Below are 21,627 nucleotides of genomic sequence, written 5' to 3'. Positions count from 1 at the left end.
TTTGATCAACTAAAACTGCGGGCGAAGCCCAAGGAGATACAGACGGTCTGATTATCCCGTCATCTAACATTTCCCTGACATGTTGTTCTATTATTTTCTTCTTCTGATCATTTACTCGATAAGGTTGAGATTTTATGGGCGGACTAGAACCCGTATGAACCTCATGGAAGACTAGTCCTGTTCTTCCTATTTTATCCGAAAATAATTCAGGGAATTTTATCAATAGGGATTCTAGTTGCTGACGTTGTTCATCAGAAATAGGGGCTGCGGAAACCACTTCCATAATACTATCCACAATCTTTTTATCTATAGGATCCATTTCAGATGGAATTGAAAAAGGGATCTTTAGGTTACCCACTAAACATTGAGACGATTCAAAATCTAATTTGACCCTATTTTCCTGAAGGAAATCTTGTCCCAATATAAAATCACTAGTGAGGGAAGGAACGATATAAAATTGAAATTTAAATTGTTTTTTTTAATTTCATTGGACTTAAGAGAGAACTCTAGTTCGTGAAAGTATAACGGTCATCGCCCCAAACGATACAATCTAACTGGTCATCTTCAGGTAATTCTGAAGAGTTTCTAAATTTACAAATCTTTTGCCATTGATCTAAACTAATAAAAGAAGCATCAGCCCCACTACCTAACTTAGCGTGAACGGTCGCGTGTTCAAAAGTAACGTGAATGGTAACCCTTTTATAACTTGAACCTTTTCTAACGGATTCAATCCTCAAAGGGTACGCGACACGCTTCTTAATAGGGGTAATTACTGGGCACCGGGAGAGGGACCACGAGGGACCTCTCCCGTCTTGGCTTCCCCAGACTTGCCAGTCTTTTTATCTTGACAGTCGGGTATCTGAAACGCGTCTGCAATGATCCTGCAAAGGATCTGAAACGTGACTGTAATTATCCCACATAGTATCTGAAACGCGCCTGCAACTACCCAACAAAGTATCTGAAACGCGCCTGCAACTACCTTACAAAGTATCTGAAACGCGCCTGCAATTATCCTACAAAGTATCTGAAACGCGCCTGCAATTATCCTGCAAAGTAACTGAAACGTGACTGCAATTTTCCCACATAATATCTGAAACGCGCCTGCAACTACCCTACAAAGTATCTGAAACGCGCCTGAAAGTACCCTACAAAGTACCTGAAACGCTCCTGCAATGATCCTGCAAAGTATCTAAAATGCACCTGCAATGATCCTGCGAAGTATCTGAAACGCATCTGCAATTATCCTACAAAGTATCTGAAACGCGCCTGCAATGATCCTGCAAAGTATCAGAAACGCGCCTGCAATGATCCGGCAAAGTATCTGAAACGCGCCTGCAATTATCCCACATAGTATCTGAAACGCGCCTGCAACTACCCAACAAAGTATCTGAAATGCGTCTGCAATGATCCTACAAAGTATCTCAAACGCACCTGCAATGATCCTGCGAAGTATCTGAAACATATCTGCAATTATCCTACAAAGTATCTGAAACGCGCCTGCAATTATCCTACAAAGTATCTGAAACGCGCCTGCAATGATCCTGCAAAGTATCTGAAACGCGCCTGCAATGATCCGGCAAAGTATCTGAAACGCGCCTGCAATTATCCCACATAGTATCTGAAACGCGCCTGCAACTACCCTACAAAGTATCTGAAACGCGCCTGCAATGATCCTGCAAAGTATCTGAAACGCGCCTGCAATGATCCTGCAAAGGATCTGAAACGTGACTGTAATTATCCCGCATAGTATCTGAAACGCGCCTGCAACTACCCAACAAAGTATCTGAAATGCGTCTGCAATGATCCTACAAAGTATCTCAAACGCACCTGCAATGATCCTGCGAAGTATCTGAAACATATCTGCAATTATCCTACAAAGTATCTGAAACGCGCCTGCAATGATCCTGCAAAGTATCTGAAACGCGCCTGCAATGACCCTACAAAAAATCTGCAACGCACCTGCAATTATCCTACAAACTTACCTCTTTCTGACTGTAACATGCATATAAAAAATCTGAAAGGTACCTGTAATGAGCCTTCAAACAACCTGATTTCATACGGGAATTGCTGTTTCCCCCCCCCCCTGTTTTCAAGCTGTTAGATAGCTATTTTGCGACTTTAGAGTAGCTTAATAAGGTAAGTATATCTGTTCTACTGAGTTTTCCAGCGACAGGTATTTTTATTCTGCAAAACTTCTAAAATGTTCTGCAGTGCTCTCTGGAATGCATCTAAATTTTGTCTGAAGTTGAAACTTTTTCAGGTTTATTTCAGTATTATTCCAGAATATTCCAGTCCATTTGATATATATTGCAGATCAAACAAAATCTACTTAAAAGCAAAATGCAGCCGTAAATTTTTGTACGGGAAAGGCCCTTCAATGCCTGTAACTGATTTGATAGAATGAGACAAAAAAAACCATTTCAAGCACTCGTATTGCTTCGAACTTTCCTGGACATACCTAAACGCTACTTCTTTTCTTGCGAGGTTTAACACTGAATGTTCTTACGCCTCAGTTTCCAATGTTGTATGAAGTAGTTTGCGATATGTTTCTTAAAAATGCAATAAGTCACTTGAGATTTACGTTCAATCTAACAGCGAACCGTCGAAAACTCGAAAAACAATTCAGCTTGAAATATGGTTCTCAAACGGAACAAGGAAAAGAGTTTATGGCGTTACACGATTATCGATTTTTGCTGACGAATATTCGCTTTATTTGCCGTTAGTTTCAACGGGAAATATTGATTTCAAGGGGCAGTTAACGTTTAGAATACCATAAATTAAATGCTTGCATCGTAGAATACCATGATTAATTCTTCTGCTTATTCTAGTGTTCACGTTTCTACTTCATAGGAACGATGTTTCAAAAAGGCATTATTGGCGTCAAACAACAACTAAACGTGAAAAACCATATTTAGAAAATGGCGTCGAATTCTTGTGGAAGTAACTAATTTTAAGCATTAATATGTTGGAAAAGGCGTCAAACTATTGGGAATGAAACTAAATAAAAAGTAAATGAAAACATTGGCTCTGAAGACAATCTTATAGTTTTCAACATCGATCCGAGGTAGTGATTGTTAAAGGGACTACAAAGAAGATATCCCCGGGTAGGCAAAAATTATTTTTAATACGTCACAGACATCACGTGATGCCAAGATACAAAGGCTCCTCATGGAGTGGAACTGGACATTTAGTCCTTGTTTTTCGCGAGATTGCAGCGCCATTTCCATGAAGTGGTATTTTTGAAATAAAACGAACTAAGCTTCTTTGAACCACGACTCTCTTTGGTCACGTGCCTCTGACGTTTTTCAAATAATTTTTACCCACCCGCCGATGCCTTCTTTACAGTCCCTTTAAATTTAAAATATGCTAAAACAGAGGGTTCATGAATAGTTCTATGTAATAACCAGACTAGCATAGTGTGTAGTCTGCCGTTTTTCGCCTGTGGAGGGTACACGAAAAGCAAGTGTTGGTAGAAGCGGACTAAAGCAAGATCCGCTTTCAACTATTAGCTAGTATTATGATTGAAAAAATTACACAGGCGTAGTCACAAGTTTAAAGTAGCTTTCGATCGTTTGAATTGGCAAAATACCAAATTATCAGAAAAGATCCGCTTCCAGACCTCGATAGTACTGGGAAAAAACAACACTGTCATCGTCAAAGAATTCACCCGGTTATATTATAACAACCTTCTCTATTAGTTAAATTTTACGGACAGCTTTATCGAGGCAAATATATAGGTAAGTTTAGTCGAAAATTTTATTTTAATATCGTTTTCTAGGGTTGGCGTGGTGGGATTGGTAATACGGGCACAGTGGCTAGAGAGAGGGATTCATTTTCAGGCTAATAGGGCTCTGTATCTTACTTAATTACAGTTGTTTAAAACATTTCTCACGGTATAGAAATAGCTCTTTGACGACGAGTGTGAAAAACTAACAATTTTTTTACGATTATGATCTTTGAGTTTGTATTTTTGTTAAAATAATGATTGTAAGTAGTTTCTTAAGTAAGCGCGTAGACGTAAGAACTTAATGTACGAACCAGTTGCACCATTGTACCGTTAGCGAGTTGGAAATCGTATTATTGTTCAACTTTAGCACATACGAATCTATTAAAACTCGTTCCCACCCTACCACCAATCACATTTAGCTGATACGGAAATCTTGATTTGTGACAACTTGTATTTCTTGAACTGCCGTTAAAGCCTTTAGATAATACCAGGAGTTCATAATAACGGGGAAGTACGAAACTGGTTAAAAAGCCCGTAAAATCAAAGTTTCGCAGTAAAGCTCAGCGGATTTATACACCGCTTAACTACCAAAGAAATACGTACCCTAATTTTTAGCGCCCACGCGCATTAACTTCCACACTTCTGCTTTAGCACTACTTTTATCTTGTGATTTTGGGAGCGAAAATAGCTCGCGTCTGTGTCTGTGTGCGCGGTGGAAATTAAGCCTTGGCTAAGAAGTTTATCGATTGTTTCTAGCTTTCTACAAAACATTTAAACAATCGTCATTAATGTTTTGTTGTGATATGTGTGATTGAGAATTCCGTGGTTAAATTAAAATGGTTTGGACAAATTCATTCCTAGTATCTTTATTATAAGAATTCCATCGTGTTTCTACGTCCACCATAGTCGCCATTTCTCGTTTCGACGGAGATCCCAGCCAACGGAAGTTTTGGAACGAAAACCAAGGAGCATAGATACAACTACAATCTAATTTAAAGTTGTATGTCCATCAACAGGCTTGTCCTTTCTATGCGCAACGACAAAATCTTGTTGTTCGCGATTTTTACCATAAGCTCTATGGCCAGTTTTGAACTTCCCCCGAAGGGGGTTATTATGAACTCCTGATAATACTTGGTAACGAAAAATAAAAGTGGTAATTTAAAATGTTTTGGGAATCCCATGTTTTGATATTGCAGTAAACACAAACTTCCTCATTATCTAGAATAATGTTACTCAGAATGAAGAATCGAATCATTTTTACCATGAATAGTTATTTTAGTAGCTGGCCTCTGTAACGTTTGAGGAAGTATAAAAAGTAGACTAAATAGAACGAATCTAGAAAATATTCACGCGATGCGAGCACCCTCAAAAACGAATCTTGTAAATAGCGTGATGTACGACAATACAAATTCTGATTGCTATTTCTCCCACCGCTTTACGTGTAATTAAACCTCAACAATCTGAGTTTTAGTTTGGCATTGCAATTTCAGACAGTTGAGCGTGGCAATATCTACAGCTCCGTGATTTTCAAACCTTGAAAGTTATGACTGCATGTCGAACTGTTCCATAAAATCATTTGTTTCATTTGGTGTCTTATGATGAATTACACCTAAATAGATCCAAGTTTTACCTTCTTTTAAGAGCGGACTCAATTAAGTGTTTTACGTAAATTTGTCTCTCGCGAGGGCAATTCGTCATTTTCACGTGATTTCAGTTTTTCGCGTATGAAATAAATTTAAAGTGAATATCCCAGCGCTGATATATTAATTTGCAGTGTTAAGTCAATTCACTTCGTGAAACATGAATGAAACTGTGTATAATATTACTGTAAACTGGGTACATAAAAAGGTAAGTTACACATAGTTACCAAATTACTTAAGAAAAATTCTGCTGTTAAAATAGCAGAAAATTTATCTTGTTTTGGATTTTAGAAAGATATTATTTAATGTGTCAGTACGACAATATGGTAATGATAATTACAATGAATGTATATAATGAGTCACAATGTTACGAATCGAAAATAAAGAAATTAAATTAAGAATTTTAAAGTTACGGGGCTGTCTGTTTTTGGTTTTTACCTCTCCGAGTGACGTATGTCACGGAGAGGTTCTAATTTCGACGTGTCTGTGTGTCTGTCTGTCTGTGTGTCTGTCTGTCCGTTGTTACACCCACGTGACCGCGTTCGCAGTTTGCAAATCGGAGCAAACGTGTATTCAATTTCCAGACCGCATTTACAGTCCCGGAAATTGTATTCGACTTAAAGGCTATTACTACATTGCCTGTTTAACAACTCTGTTCATTTGTCCACCCCACATGGACACCAGTCTGAACTTATTGTCTTCTAAACACCACCGTCTTCTAGTCTTTCGCCCATTCCACATGGACACCAGTCTGTACTTACTGGCTTCTAAACACCACCACCTTCTCGTCTTTGTCCATTCCACATGGACACCAGTCTGTACTTACTGGCTTCTAAACACCACCATCTTCTATTCTTTGTCCATCCCACATGGACACCAGTCTGCACACCAGGCTTCTAACACCACCATCATCCTCAAGGTTAAGACATACGCGGCGATGGGCTAGGGTTAAGAGAAACGTCTAGCCTTCCATTGACGGGGTCTTCCGCCAAGGTTCACGCAATTGCGATGTTCTTATCCATAGCTGCGATTCGAAACCCTTATATACTACCTATTTTAGTAAGGCGAAGCAGCAGTCATATCCTTCAATTCAAACGTCAATATTAGTCAAGTCTCTCAAGGTTGTTTAATTTTTCTTTTTTAAAACGATGTAACGCACAATAAGGCGAACAACTAACGAAGAAAATATTTAATATTAATTATATTTATTTTAATATATAAGATAATCTCTTTTCTCAATTCAAAATTAATACGGAAAGAGTTAAAAAGCAGTCTATTTTTTTGTCTGTGTGTGTCTGTCCGTTGTCACACTAGTGCGCCGAGTTAGCAGTTCGCTTTGTTTTGATGTGTTAAAAAATCCTACAGAACCTTAATATTCACTTTTTCCATAATATAAAGTGAATATGTGGAAATCGTTTTCGTAGTTACGATGCATTTAGTACTTTTGTAGCTTTAAAGCTCTGTTTCATTTTGATATTCCAAGGATGTTTTTTAATATTATTATTTGAAATGGCTGTTTATATATTACTTAAGCTATACTACATCTGTATATAGAATAATCATTGGTTTAGTGATTTCATGAAGAAAATTAAGACTGAGACTCCGGCGGGTATATCAAGTATTATCCGCAATACGCTTAGTGAAGCAAAGAGTATTCTACAGGGCCGGTAGGCCCTTGTAGATATGACTTGATACCGTTTTGTAACGTTAAAGTAATATTCACCCGCTTTTGCTAATTTCCTATGGAGATTAACATGGGTTTTTCGTGATTTTTCCCCACCGATAACTTAAAAACTACAGCGAAGATACTTTTCGGAGTTATCTTAAATTAACAATTAAGTATTCAGGGTGTGCTATCAGCCAGTTTGATCAAAACAATTAAGTCTAAGTATGTTAATTTTAGTTAATTACAGAAGTACGGCTTTGACCATCGTGATTGGACATTATAATTAGCTAGATCTCTTGGAAAACTCATCGTTATTACGTATCTGTAGTGTGGTGGTTATCACGTCCGCTTCACACGCGGAAGGTCCCCGGTTCGAGCCCTGGTAGATACATGTATTGACCATCGTGATTGGACATAAGAATTAGCTAGATCTCTTGGAAAACTCAGTGTTGTTACGTATCTGTAGTGCAGTGGTTATCACGTCCGCTTCACACGCGGAAGGTCCCCGGTTCGAGCCCTGGTAGATACATGTTTTGACCATCGTGATTGGGCGCTTGAATTAGCTAAATCTCTTGGAAAACTCAGTATTACCACGTATCTATGGTGTAGTGGTTATCATGTCCGCTGCACACACGGAAAGTCCCAGGTTCGAGCCTAGGTAGATACATGTTTTAACCATCGTGATTGGCCATAATAATTAGTCAGATCTCTTGGAAAACTTAGACTTACCACGTGTCTGTGGTGTAGTGGTTATAATAAATATTTAACAATTATTTCACTTCACTTGGTTTAATAATGTGACATAGGTAGCATACTTTTTCCCTACTTTTAAAACCATTAAACTAAGTAATATTAGAAGTTCAACAGATTGTCAAAAAAAAATATGTTAAAAGCCACTGTAAATGGTGCTTTTTCCTTAATACTTCCAAATAATATTAGTAAATGGCGTGAATTGATCATAGAAATGGGGTTAAAGTACACCCTAAATGATGTCTTTTTTGGCACTGGAAAAAACAGCATATATGGTGTTTGAATGCACCATTATATTTTAGAGTGCAAATGTATGACGGTAAAGCAAACATAATTATTCAAAATTTAATTACATTAAGACTGAAGTGACAGATATTATATAAAAACGTCTTGGTTTGGACCAAGGCCGAAAAAACAAACGATATGTGTGAGGTTTATCAATTGACTGAAGTTACAGATATTGAAATTCTTTTCTAGTTATTTTTATCCACTCAATCCTTAATCAATATTTAATTCAATCAACTGATTTTACTGTTAATCGATCTAGTCCCTCTAAATTAATTGAAAAAATTACATATCTACGCTTTTTCAAGAACAATTAATTTCATGATAAAATGTTTTCGGAAAATGTAATTGTTCTTGAAAAAGCGTAGATATGTAATTTTTTCATTTAATTTAGAGGGACTAGATCGATTAACAGTAAAATCAGTTGATTGAATTAATATAATTGAGGCCTGAGGTGAAGTAAACTTTGGGCTTTGATTTTCGTGTCTGAAATGAAGAGACATCAACGGTTCAGAGTGAGCCGAAAGTTAAATACACTCTTAAATAATCGGGTTAAGATTTTATAATAGAAGAAAAGATCATGGTGGCAATTAGAATAGTAAAAGGGCTAATGGTAAACGGGTAGTACCTACAGACATTATATTCTCTTTATGGTGCGCATTGACTATTAGTGCGTCTAGCTACAATATAGCTTTGGTGTTATTTAACGTTAACATTCATGTTGGCAAACTAAGAATATTGTTGAGGTGAGACGAGACGATAGTGTTTACACTGCAAACCAGTTGTGAATGTAGCTATCAGAATATACGGTAAACAGCTGAAGCGTAGACTTCATTTCCTGTTCTTTCCCCATTGACTGATTTCCATATGCCCAAGATTTATCCTTATTGGATGTAAAATGTCGTCTGCTTTACTGTATATTCGCTATGCTTGGAATACTGCTTCAATATTTCGTAAATTTTTACTTCAAAAAAGAGAAATAATTCCATATCTAGGTAAATAAGTTTGTAGTAGTAGACCTCTAGACTCGGAGAGGTAATATTTTGGTTTTCCCAACTTGTTTTTAATACAATCAAAAGAACTGGGCATATTTAGTTATTAGGTGAACGGAAAATTTTCCATGTAAAATTCCATGAATTGTTAGAAAAGCAGGAGTGTCACTCCAGCGACGGTGCCTGTAAACAAGGCCGTTAACAACATTGTGAAATTCCAAGGGGTTCAGGGTATTGTGCGGGATGGCGCTATAAAACTCATAAGAGACGCGTTTTAGTAAGATTAAATTATTTCAATGTTTAAAAATTGACTCTTAAAGCTTAGCTCTCCGTGGATGGGAAGCTACCGTTTCCTAAATATTTTCCGTTTCCGAAGACAAATATAACACAAAAATAAATTTTTCACAATTACAAGAATTATAAAATACTTAACCTGAGTCGAAATGCTATAAAGATTCCTGAAGAGCCGAATTTATTGCAAGAGCTTCAATTCTGAGCTAAGTTCACGAGTAGATATTATTGAAATGAAATTTTGGCAAATGCATTTTTCATGAAAAAAAAATATATTTCTCGTCTTTGTCTATAAAGACCATTTTAATTAAACAGGGAACAGGTTTCAAAGCAAAAGTCAGGTCTATTTAAGGTAGATAAGACAATTACCTCATTCGTGGTGTGTAGAAATGTGAGTCGGTAATTTACCGTTCGTAAATTACAGGTAATCTACCAAATACCGAGTAAATTACCGTTGTATATCTTACCGTAATTTTACAATGGAAATTTACCGGTAAAATACGCCTTAAAACTTCACTTTACACTTAAACGATCAATTATTTCTGTGTTCACTTCCAATATGACTCACCAGGCGCTACTCGCTAGCCAGAACTTGCAAAGTTGCACTAGAAATTAGCCTTTTAATAAAGTTTTAGTTATAGATCAGATTAGAAGGCTTTCGTCTTGGTAGCAAAAGCCGCAAATACGTGTAAAGCAGTGAAGATAGTGCTCACAATTATACGTTCTTTAAAGTAATTGAATGTAAGTACGGGGAAGAATTAATTTGCTATAAGAATGCCTAAGTCACTAGATTTTACGCTTCAACTCTTACGCCGGTGTTAGTGGACAAGAAAGCCCCACCCCTTTCATGTCCGTCATTGCTCTGCGCTTTCCTATTGGATCCCGTGGGGATAGGTCATACCGACGCGATTGACGTATTCGGGATAGAGAAAAAAACCTCGAGCAAAGTAAACTGAAAATGGAGGCTGCCAGCGGTGCTGAAACGGTTAGGGAATGGTTTTTAATTGCCATTAGCAAGTTAGTTAAAAGTTTTGAACCTAACTTAATGGATTTTGAATACGTGTCTCAACGTGGAAATAGTTCGTTCTATAATTGTTTCTAAATCGAATCAAGTGTACTGTACTTATGATTCCGTGAGTTCCAAAAACCAAACCAAGGCTTAACGAGAAGGTAAAAGAGATAGATCATAGATGGTGGAAAGCATAGAGTAAGCTAAAATATTAAGTCTAGCCTTGGTTTCCAGCCTCCCCCACCCATGAGGGGGATTTTCGACTATCACGCGCGCACCGGACGCCTTTTTAGGCCTTTTAATAGTTAATTCCTTCTCGGTACGGGGAAATATAAATTACCGAAAATTACCGACTGAACGGTAATTTTTGTTTTTTCTATGTTTCAATCGGTAAATTACCGTTTTTAAAAATTACGGTAATTTCGCATCTCTAGTGGTGTGTGCTTCGGATGATGTATTTTTGTTGTTTTTCAACTTGTTTATAAAATAAATTATAAGAAATTTTATCTACAAATTAAGGATCCGGTTTTAGGTTCTGTGAACGTTTTTTCAAAACAATTAACGAAAAACACAAAAAGATACATCTAATGAAAGAAACATCAATACTTATTAAAGCCCTTATGAAGTTAAAATGGAGATTAATAGCACCTGAAAGTTTCGGTGTCGTTATTGAGTCTTTATCAGGAGCATGACTCGTTAAAAAAATGTTGTTTATAGAATATCTGTTAGAAAGGTAATTTAAAAGATCTGCTTATGTAAACGGGCCATTCTGCTGATGATGGTCCAATGACAAGGCCGAATTTAATATTCATTTTAAAAAAAATTTAAAAACTATTTTGTGCAGTTGAAAATATTGTTTATTCTAATTTCATAAAGGCCTTATGAAATTTACCTCAAAATAATAAACCAGAATTTTACGGCTGCAATTGGAATCAAATTTCAAAGCATTTTGTAATAATGGAGCCTGGTTTAAAAAAAAACTTTAGTTGTAGAGTTGATGCACTTGAGTTAAAGTTGTATTTTGAGATTAACCCCCTTTTCTAGAATCCTTGGGATTATCCTTATGATTCGGCAATTCGAGTTTGGACTTTCATTTTTGAACACACGAAACGCCTCAGGTAAAGTAGACCGTCAGAGCGAATAAAGGAGGAGTACGAGTCTTAGCTATTGATCCAACTGAAACAGCATTCTCTGTAGTTTCTCTAGAGCACCAGTGGAAAACGACTTGCATCGATTACTTTCGTTTCGTGTTTTGATATCAAAGTTGTTTCACTTAAGGCGGTTGAGCATTATTTATAGAGCCTATTTGCACTGAAGTGGGACAGGTTTGAATAGTTAACCGATGGGACCTTTCAGTCAAAAGACCTTGAATAGTTTTTTGGCGCCACGAACCCTCGGTCATTCCAAAAATGCCCTGTCGTATCAAGGATTTTGCAAATACCGCACTTATATATTGTAGCAATATTTTTAAAACTGTCATATCTTAAAATTGTGTAAATAATTGTAATGCGCGTGTTAGAGACGCCAGATATTAGCATGCCTTTAGCATTTGCAACGCGTGACGATGCTGTCAAAAGTACTTTTCCCCCGCTACTCCTTCTTCATACGCTCCTGGTATCGTAAGGCAAAGGCAATTTCCAATTATGTTTATAATTAAAGATTCAACCCGGTAAAGGATTACGAACAATGGTTAAGAAATGTAAGTATGATATTCACAATAAACACAAAAATATTGAACTTTTAAAAAAAGATATCTCTGTTTTGACGACTTTGTCCATGTTTTAAGGGAATTCTACTAAAGAGCGCCGAAAATTTGTAAAAAGGGCGTAATTTATGAAACAGTTTTTTGACTCTCTAAAACACCCAAAAGAAAGTTTTATGGCCTTGTCTTTTTGCGGCCAATATAAGGTGTACATTCGGTGTAAAGTAAAACGTAGAAAAAACACCGTTTGAAATTTAACATGGAAAATTATTATACTATATGGGTTTTTTAAATAAGCTCTCTCATTCTTTCTAATGTTTTAATATTAAAGTAACGGTAAAAAACTATTAAAAAACTTAATTGTTAATATTTTTTTAAAGATGATATTCATGAAAGAAAATATTTTTATCCTTTAAATAACATTAACATCTGGCGGTAAGGTACCTATATTAAGCACTACTGATCGTGTTATTCGACACTCTAAAAGGTGATATCTGCCACTCTTAAAAGTGTTATTTTGAACTCGCAAAGCTGCTGTGCCGCACCCTTTCATACTCAAAAAGAGTAACAATTAACGTTTAGTGCGATATAAGAGTTGATAAGGTGATAAAATGCACCTCTCTTGCAAAATCTCAACTCTTAAATTTGATACCCATTGTTCAAAAGGTTTAGTTAAATCCCTTCAGAGGTGTATTTGACACCCTAAAACTACTTTTAATGGTGTTAAACAATCTCCATTTTCTTAGGGTATGTATTTGGGAAATTACAAGAAATCTTTTACTATATTAGAACTACCCGCGTGCTCACTGACAATCTTCACTATGGACGAGTTCACTATGGGTTTAGAGTACAGACTATGCGTAAATAATAATAATAATAATAATAATAATAATAATAATAATAATAATAATAATAATAATAATAATAATAAATAAGAGTCGATTTTATTTCTTATATTAAAATTGAAAATTAAATGCGCAATATCTAACACGTAATAAACTAACTCCTATGCCTTTTCAATACGTAGCTCGGACTTTAAAACACTATCTTAGTTTTGAACAACGGGAAGAAATAGGCTTTAAAACACGCCATGTCGACTTCATCCCTGACGTAGGTGTGAGATACTGGCACTACTTTGCCATCGTGGTCTATTAGTGAAATAAAAACGTTCTGTGGAAGATAAAAGATGAGAATTAATAATACGTACTTTTGTCTTCTTGTTCAATTGCTCATTTTCAGAACGAGTCAATCGGTTTGACGCCAACATTACTTAGATTGGAAACGATGGATCCCTTAGAATCGATGATCAGCACAGTTCCATTCCAGTATACACGCAGAATAATGCTCTCTGCAAAGAATCTGACATTCGTCTCTGCTCCAATGGGATCCTTTGACGATCTAGCATCTATTTCGAATGGAGTGAGAAAAAGTTCATTCAATGCTTTATGTTTTTCGACATCATTAATGGAAATCGGGGTCAGCTTATTTCAAGCAAATTTACAGTCTATAAGAGGCCTATTAAAGACTTGTTCTAATTGGGAAAGGGGAGTGATTAAGCAAAATACAAGATGGCCAAAGATTGGCCCATAATAATAATTTTACGTGGCTTACTTGAGTCCACTGTAAAAAGTGAGGTTCATCTTTGAATGCTTAGGCCCGACACTGTGGTGGTACGCTCTAACGTTCAAATTTGAATAATATCTTAGCGGTCAAATTCGAATAATTTATTTGCGTTCACATTTGAACAGAACACTTTTCTTCAAAATTTAACATATTTGAACGGTGCGTAAGAGGTTAGTATATCATGTAAATTTAAGCACGAAACCGCTCAAAACTAATTGGAAAATTAAACGTTTAATATTGCATCTTTAAGCATTCATTTTTGAGCAACATCGGAGAGTTTAATCAAGTGTTCATATTCAATTGCTTACGTTCAAAATTGAGCTTTTCACCGTTTAATAATACATGTTGGACTAGCGTTTGATGAAGCATTGAAATTTGACAGTTATAGCGTTGAATTTTGAAAAGAGAAATTTGATATGAAATTTCATCGCTGAATGCCTTATGGTAGTGCAAACTATTTAAATTATACGCAATGAGAAGGAAGACATCTAATGTGTTTAAAGCTTGTAAATCTTCTGAGGGCGGGTGAATTTGAAACACAAACTATAATCGTTGTGTTAAATAATAATTCAGTTATATGAAGAAAGTCCGCGCTTAAAGAAAGTGTTCTTTATCAAGATCTTTCCAATTATAACGTTGTAGCAGTAAATTACATTATCACACTATTTGAAGGACTATATAAATATAAGGGAAAGGTGAAATACGCAATAATCTGTAACATTTCCTCTGATATTATTGTATAATGATGTTTATATAGAGAAATATATATTTAATTCACGGTAAATAAGCATGTTTTAGTAAATTGTTGAGAAGTTATTGTATTTTTAATGAAAGCTTTGTTTGTGGTACAAAATTACAGCAGCGGAATCAAGTAATTTTAGGACAGAATAAATTTTGTTTTACACAGCTTTTGCGATTGAACAATTTCGTTCATATTTGAATACCCATTAAACCCTTTTTTCTTAGAGTGTTCTTTTAAAGCCAAAAACACTGCCATTTGAACGCCCATTACTCTCTCGTGTGAACGTCCATATCGCCCTCGTTTGAACGCCCATATCACACTCGTTGGAACGCCAATATCACACTCGTTAGAACGTCCATATCACACTCGTTTGAATGCCCATATCGCACTCGTTTGAATGCCCATATCGCATTCTTTTCAACGCCCATAATGCACTCGTTTGAACGTAGAAAGCAATCTCGTTTGAAAGCCAAAACGTTCTTATTTAAACGCCTAAAACGCTCTTGTTTTATTACTAATACTTATACAATCATATTAGAACGCCAAAACGACCATATCTGAACGCTTCATTGGAGCTAGACGGTTATTCAAAATTGAATGGGATAAGGATTCATTTTTGAATGGTAATATATAAGCTGTTCAAAAATGAATGCTAGAGTTAAGTTTTGATCGATATGACGGTAGTTTGTTCAAAAATGAATACCCATAGTTGGTTTTAAACGCCAAAAACACTCCTTGTTCAAAATTGAATGTCTCTGGTTAAATGTGAACGTGTCAATAGAGGCTTGTTCAAAATTGAACGGTCACTATCACTTTTGAATTGTAAAAGCACGCTTATTTTTTACAGAAGGGGCTCGCGCTCCTACATAAGGGACGCTTTCCACTCCCGCGTTGAACGAGAAGGGACTAAGGTTGAATAAACCGAGCCTTTCGAGTTGGAATAGCAAGGTCGCCGGCTGAGAAAGCTAGCCCTCGTTATCAAAGCCGTAGAGACGGGACTAAGGTTGTGAAAACCGAGCCCGTCGCGAAAGCCGCTTCCTTCGGGGAAAGTACTTAGTCGCGTCCCCGTTTACGTCCGACCCTTCGCGTTATATTACTGTACGTAGAATCTAGTATAATATAGAATTTCATTAAAGTAATTACCGTCTCTTTACTGGTGAAACAATATACGGCAGTCCAGCGGATGTGCCGTGACTCTAAATTGAGTAGCTAGGTCACGTGGGGAAGAAACTAAAGATATCCGATGAATCCTAAGTGGTGGATTTGAAATTTCGCCCATAGTCTCAGTTGGGTGGAGGAGGAGGAGCGTAGTGTTGCAATTCATGTTTTTTCTCAGCTTATCTGGCGCCTAAGCGAAATGCCCTGTGTATGATATGAGATGAGATTTAATAATACGTACTTTTGCCTTCAGTTCAATTGCTCATTTTCAGAATGACGCAATCATTTTGGAGCCAACATTACTTAGATTGGAAACGATGGAACCCTTAGAATCGTTTATCAGCACAGTTCCATTCCAGTATACACAAAGAATAATGCTCTCTGCAAAGAATCTGACATTCGTCTCTGCTCCAATGGGATCCTTTGACGATCTAGCATCTATTTCGAGTGGAGTAAGAAAAAGTCTATTCAATGCTATATGTTTTCCGACATAATTAAGGGAATTCGGGGTCAGCTTATTTCAAGCAAATTTACATTCTATTAGAGGCCATTTAAAGACTAGTCGTAATTGGGAAAGGGGAATGATTAAGCAAAATACAAGATGGTCAAAGATTGGCCTATAATAATAATAATTTTACATGGCTCACATGAGTCCAGTCCACAGAGCGTTGACCCCCGTAAAATATGATTAAAACACCCAATATTAGAAGCACTCGCTTACCAAATGTTTTAATACAACTTACTATTTCTGAAACCAAATACCCTCTGAAAGTATTATATTTAAAAAGCAACCGCAATTGCAAGTTCTGAGTTAGCTAAAGGCCGCTAATTTCTCTTTCACCTCTACAAACCGCGTACTTCTTCGTGAGTGAGGCAATGACAGGGGCAGGCCTTTCTTAAATTTTACCAAAACAAATTTTAGAAAATTATAATGCACGGAGCTTACCTTTGGCAAAGAGAGGGTCACCTGATCGCTATTAGAGAAGGTAGCGTTAGCAATGCTAGCCCACACTGGAAACGACCAAATAACAATACGTATATATGTTAACACCTTGACCCCCTTTGACGTGAATTTGTGTTCCTTACCTTTTCAGATATGGATTGGATTTGGTTGCGTCATTACCGTACTGGTGGCGATTGACGTACTGCACAGGCTGTTGGTGGGAACTCGAAAATCCATCATATCCGTTGCGTCACAAAAATTTATACAATACTTTGGAGCTATTTTAGGAAAAGGTAATGGAATCACCGCATTTATTAAAAACCAAGTTTCAACAGATTCGCTTATCAGGAAATCGATAGGTTTTTACTCCGTGTTCTTACACGTGGTTCTTGTTGATATCTTGATAATAGAACAAGGTTTTGAAATTTTTACTTCTCCGAGTGAGGATGACGTCACGGATAGGTAGTACGCTGGACGTGTCTGTCACCGCGTTCACTGTTAACAGAAATTCGGAAAGTCTATCTCTCTTGAGAGCCACTCATTCATCAGCCTTTATACCTTTATCGAATAGCTATCCGTCAATGCTTTCTCTTATAGTTCGAAAAATGAAACCCTTGAAAATAACCCCTATCCATATTCGTATATTTATTCTAATACTTTCTATGCGAACACTGTTATACCAAAAATTAATGAAGATGAATAATCTGTCTTTGTACGTGCTCTTTCAAAAACAGTGCAAGAGTAATTTTGATGACAAAAACGAAGATAAGTACTTATATTTAATAGTATTGATGTTTTATAATCACATCTTCAAACTGAAAAAATTTAATATCTGTTACTTCGGTCATTCCATTTTAATTGGTGTTGATGGATGAAAATAAGTACAAATTGGTGTTGATAAATAGAAATTTGTACAAATTGGTGTCTAAGGTGGATAGACCTTAATTAGTGGAAGAAAGAAATTGTGTTAAGAAAGCCTGGGAAGGAAATGGTGTTAAGCCAGCCCATGCTGGAAATGGTGTTAAGCCAGCCCGTGCTGGAAATGGTGTTAAGTCAGCCCATGCTGGAAATGGTGCTAAGCTACCTATGAAGGAGTCATGGTTAGATAATGACTATAGCTTAAGAAAACGCAATTAAATATAATTTAAAAAATTTCTGGAAACTGCGAGCACTGTCCGAAAATTGCTAGCAACTTTCCTTTGATTTTCCAAATGTGAACACCATGCCAGAAAGACAGAAAGGCAGACAGACACAGTATTTCCAGTGCAATACCGCTCCGTGATTTACGTCAGTCGTTGAGGCAGAAAGCCAAACTTATCAATTGAAAAACGCTCGTAAACATTCATTGATATTTTTTAATTAGATCTTGAATAATTGTTTCAGTAATGAAATAATGATCATCAATTAAGTCTGTACTTTTAAAGACATAATTTAATACTATTGGCCTTTTAATGTGCCTCCTTAAAGGGGCTCTATCGGTCCGGTGTGAGACCAAAGCAAATTTCACAAAGAAATGAAAAGTTTTATTTTACTACTCGAACCCATGGACATAATCATAACTAAATCGCAATCGTTTTGTCTTGTCGAGCTATGGCTTCCATTTCTAGATGCATACTGCGTGCTTTTGTTTCTATAGGTCATTAAGCTCTAGTGCGAACCAACATAGACATTCACACCTGAAAATCCCTTCCGTCACCACCCAGGATATGTAATGCGTTCAGGGTTGGCGGTAGTTTAGGCGCGTAAACTATGTTATATTTATACAGAAATATATTATCAATGTCTCTAAGGTCTACCATTATTAGGCCCTATTTTTTACAATGAAACAAAAACACGTTGATTTCGGACTTATTATTCTCTTAGGGAAACATACTGAGCGAGGGCTTAATTTTTGCTCTTGTAGGGTTCAATATTCCTTCGTCACAAGCCATTCGCTTCAGCGTTGCACCTTTCCTCTTGATAATTGTCTTTATCGTTAATTTGTTCAACGGAGTCTTGAAAGCCAACTACTCATCTCAGAAAAGAGAAAATATCAACAGTGTAACCGATGCCTCGAAATTATCTGAAGTCATCCCGATTCTATTTTTTCCCTAAATTAGAGAGGATGATGTTTGTCGATCGGTAAGGATTACATACTTCTTATAGGGAGACTTCTAGAAATCTGTCCTGATAATATTCCAATCATTTCAGACTGATAAAGAAATTAGAATTCTCTGCAATTGGAGTCGGATACATAAATCTCATTACGTTCGTACAAAAAAATAGTTGCAGGAAAAGAAGTTTGGTTTGCGGGTGCATATTGTTTTCAGAATATGGCCGTTGAGCAGCTGCTTTTTAACAAAACCTTTCATTGGGATCTTCACATTGGTTCGAATAATTACCTCGAGGAACCTATGATTCTTTATGTAAAGAGAGGACTGAATCCTGAAGCGTTGAAGTATATAAACCGAAGGTTAGTTTCCTTTCTATCCTAGTTCAGTTTCCCGTTGAGACATTTTATTGTTTTTTGGGACGCCATTTAAATGATTCCGGCAAATAGAAACCCCAAAGCCGTAAGGCTCGTCGATAGGATGGATGTACCAAGACAGCAATTATCAAATAAGAAACGCGATTCCCAAAAACAGCGTTGTAATACGAAACTACTGTTTTAGAAATTGCGGCAACTTTTTGGGGCATTAGCAGTTTCTGACTACAGTTTTTTAACAAATCTTAATCCAACAGTTAAGTATTGAACAAAACTTCCTTGGACTTCCAAGACTTAAAAACCATCGATAAGAATGAGGTTAAAAAAAATGTTTCATTGCATAAACATATATTACAGGTATTCAAATTATTCTCCCTTAATTATTTTTAAAATTTACATTTCTTGATTTTTCAACCATAATTCCATTCCCCGAAAGCATTTTAAAATTAAATAGAACAGTATGACGGTATCTGACGTACCTCCGCTACGGACCCTTTCGTCGTAAAAAAGAGGGTTAGAAACCCTAAGTATCGGGACAGAAGGGGTTGATTCCTCACCTACATATCTCACTCACATGACCCTTCTATCTCGGCAAAAAGCAAGAGGGAAGGCAAAAGCTTTACCCCGTGTCTTTCGTTATTGAGCTGTTAAAGCCAAGAGTAGAAACGTAACGATACTATTGAATCTTGGTGGCACTGTTGAAATTTGCGAGAGAAAAAAAGGAACAACAAAACGTTTGGCTGTGGAACGAGCAGGGCATGAACGCGAATGTGTTAAAGTCTTAAGGAACTTGTTATCAACGCAATGTCATACACTTACTGTCTCTAATCTAATGAATGTAATTATAAATTATTTTCGGGTAACAGGTCTGTGGTCCAAAAGCCGAGGTAAGAAAATTTTTTAAATAATTCAGTAGTAATGAATTGTTTACCAGTAAAATAAGTTTATTCATTGGAATAAGGTAATGGAACATTGCATTTCTAAACCATGTTAGTTTTAATTCAAAAAAATTGAATATTTGCTCCTTCAGTCAAATGGTAAACCTCATCCTTAACGATGCTTTATGTCTTGGTTTAATGCAAGACAGTTTTGATTAATAGCCAAGTTTTTCGCGACTCTCATTTGCACATTGGTATGATTTTTAAAATCAAACCTAGCCACAATATCCTTCTTTAATAATTCTATTCCTCTTTTAGCGTTCACGTGCGTGGACTAATAAATCTAGAAAATTGCTAATTTTTATAAAATTACGATCGAAAAAAAGCTTTGTCCTTAGACTGCCAGTGCAAGTTGGAGTCCATACGCCCTAATACTTTTAGTTGCCATTATTTGATTAATATCTATCCAAAGAGTTTTTTAAATCTCCCGAAAGGTTATTCTCATTTCCAAATCACAACGAGGGCCGAATCACTCGTGCATTTTACTGTAACCAATTTAGGCTTTACGTATCAAGTGTAACGCTTACATTTAATATTAAATGCGCAAAAGTTCAGGTCCTTGGGAACCCTTACCTTTTCTCTCCATTATGGAGTTTATCAAAATTCGCCATGTAGGTGCCAGGTGCTAAGGTTTCAAATTCACTTTTGCACGAGCACATAATCGGAAGTTGAAGAGAATATCTGTCTCTGCTTGACACGTATATAATGCTATGTTATTGCTCGAGGGAAACCAATGCAAAATAAAATGCCATTTTCTTGAAATTCCGCTTCCTTCGGCCGATAGATCCTATAGCCCATTTTTAAAGCATTGCGAAGTTTTGACAATCAACAGCTCTTTTGATAGTCCGCTGTTTCAGTCACAGTGCAAATGAGAAGCGGCCTAATCCGGAAAATACGGATGAAACGTCACCACGAAATTGACAACGGTTTTTGCTCCGTGTGGTTAAATAATAACCAAACGGAGTAATGCGCTGATACCCAGTTAATTAATTAGTGTGAACGTACATAGGCAGTGCTCGCCGATTTCATGTATAATTTAATCGTTAAGGGAACTGGTAAAAGTTAGGGCTTTGATAGTTCAAAAATCGTGGCACTAGGATGTTTTTAAGTTGAGCATAAAGCTCGGGTTCTTAAAGGAATTGTGAAGCGTATCTTATAAGAGTTTAAAGAAGTGTGGAATCATTTTTAAACTCGTCCTTAAATGATAAATTTCGCATTGTTTGCTAGTCCCGTATGAGTTTATATTGTCCCTGGCCCACCAGGTTTTCGACTTTAGAACCAGTTTTTAAAGCATTGTCTCACTGGGAGTCTGGGAGGGGATTAGACACGATGGTGCTGGCTTCGAACTTTCTTAGATATCGGAAACAAATTCAATTTACCAGTATGTTGATGGAATAACTTGAAATTTGTTACTGCAAGGGTTTATTTATGATAGTGATTATTTTCTAGGATTTATGGAAAAAGAAAAAATGTATGCTAAACTAGAAATGGCACCTTATAGTGTCGTGGTCACTGCTCCCCGCGGGTATTGAATTTAGCAAGCATTTCTCAAGAATATTTGCCACTCTTCGTAATTTCATAGTGTATGCGAGACACTTTATAGCCTTAGATCGTTCTTGGGTGCTGTACAAACTTAGCACATTGGAAACGACACTGAGTAATACAAAATGATTTTTGTTCTTGTTGTTAAATGTTCA

The 21,627-nt window shown here is 36.6% G+C and overlaps 2 non-coding genes across 2 annotated transcripts; both read left to right on the top strand.

The window, feature by feature from the left end:
* The first annotated feature begins 7,351 nt into the window (after positions 1-7,351).
* TRNAV-CAC (transfer RNA valine (anticodon CAC)) lies at positions 7,352-7,424 on the top strand. The gene has a single exon. It is a non-coding gene; the product is annotated as a tRNA-Val (tRNA).
* Positions 7,425-7,489: 65 nt separating this feature from the next.
* On the top strand, positions 7,490-7,562 carry TRNAV-CAC (transfer RNA valine (anticodon CAC)). The gene has a single exon. It is a non-coding gene; the product is annotated as a tRNA-Val (tRNA).
* Positions 7,563-21,627: the final 14,065 nt, after the last annotated feature.

This window comes from Phalangium opilio, unplaced genomic scaffold (genome assembly GCF_054372755.1).
Source record: "Phalangium opilio isolate 3A_F unplaced genomic scaffold, DU_Popi_V2 ptg000100l_1, whole genome shotgun sequence".
In the NCBI taxonomy this organism is placed as follows: domain Eukaryota; kingdom Metazoa; phylum Arthropoda; class Arachnida; order Opiliones; family Phalangiidae; genus Phalangium; species Phalangium opilio.
The sequence above is the reverse complement of the archived record's forward strand: the minus strand, read 5'-3'. Positions and strand labels throughout refer to the sequence as shown.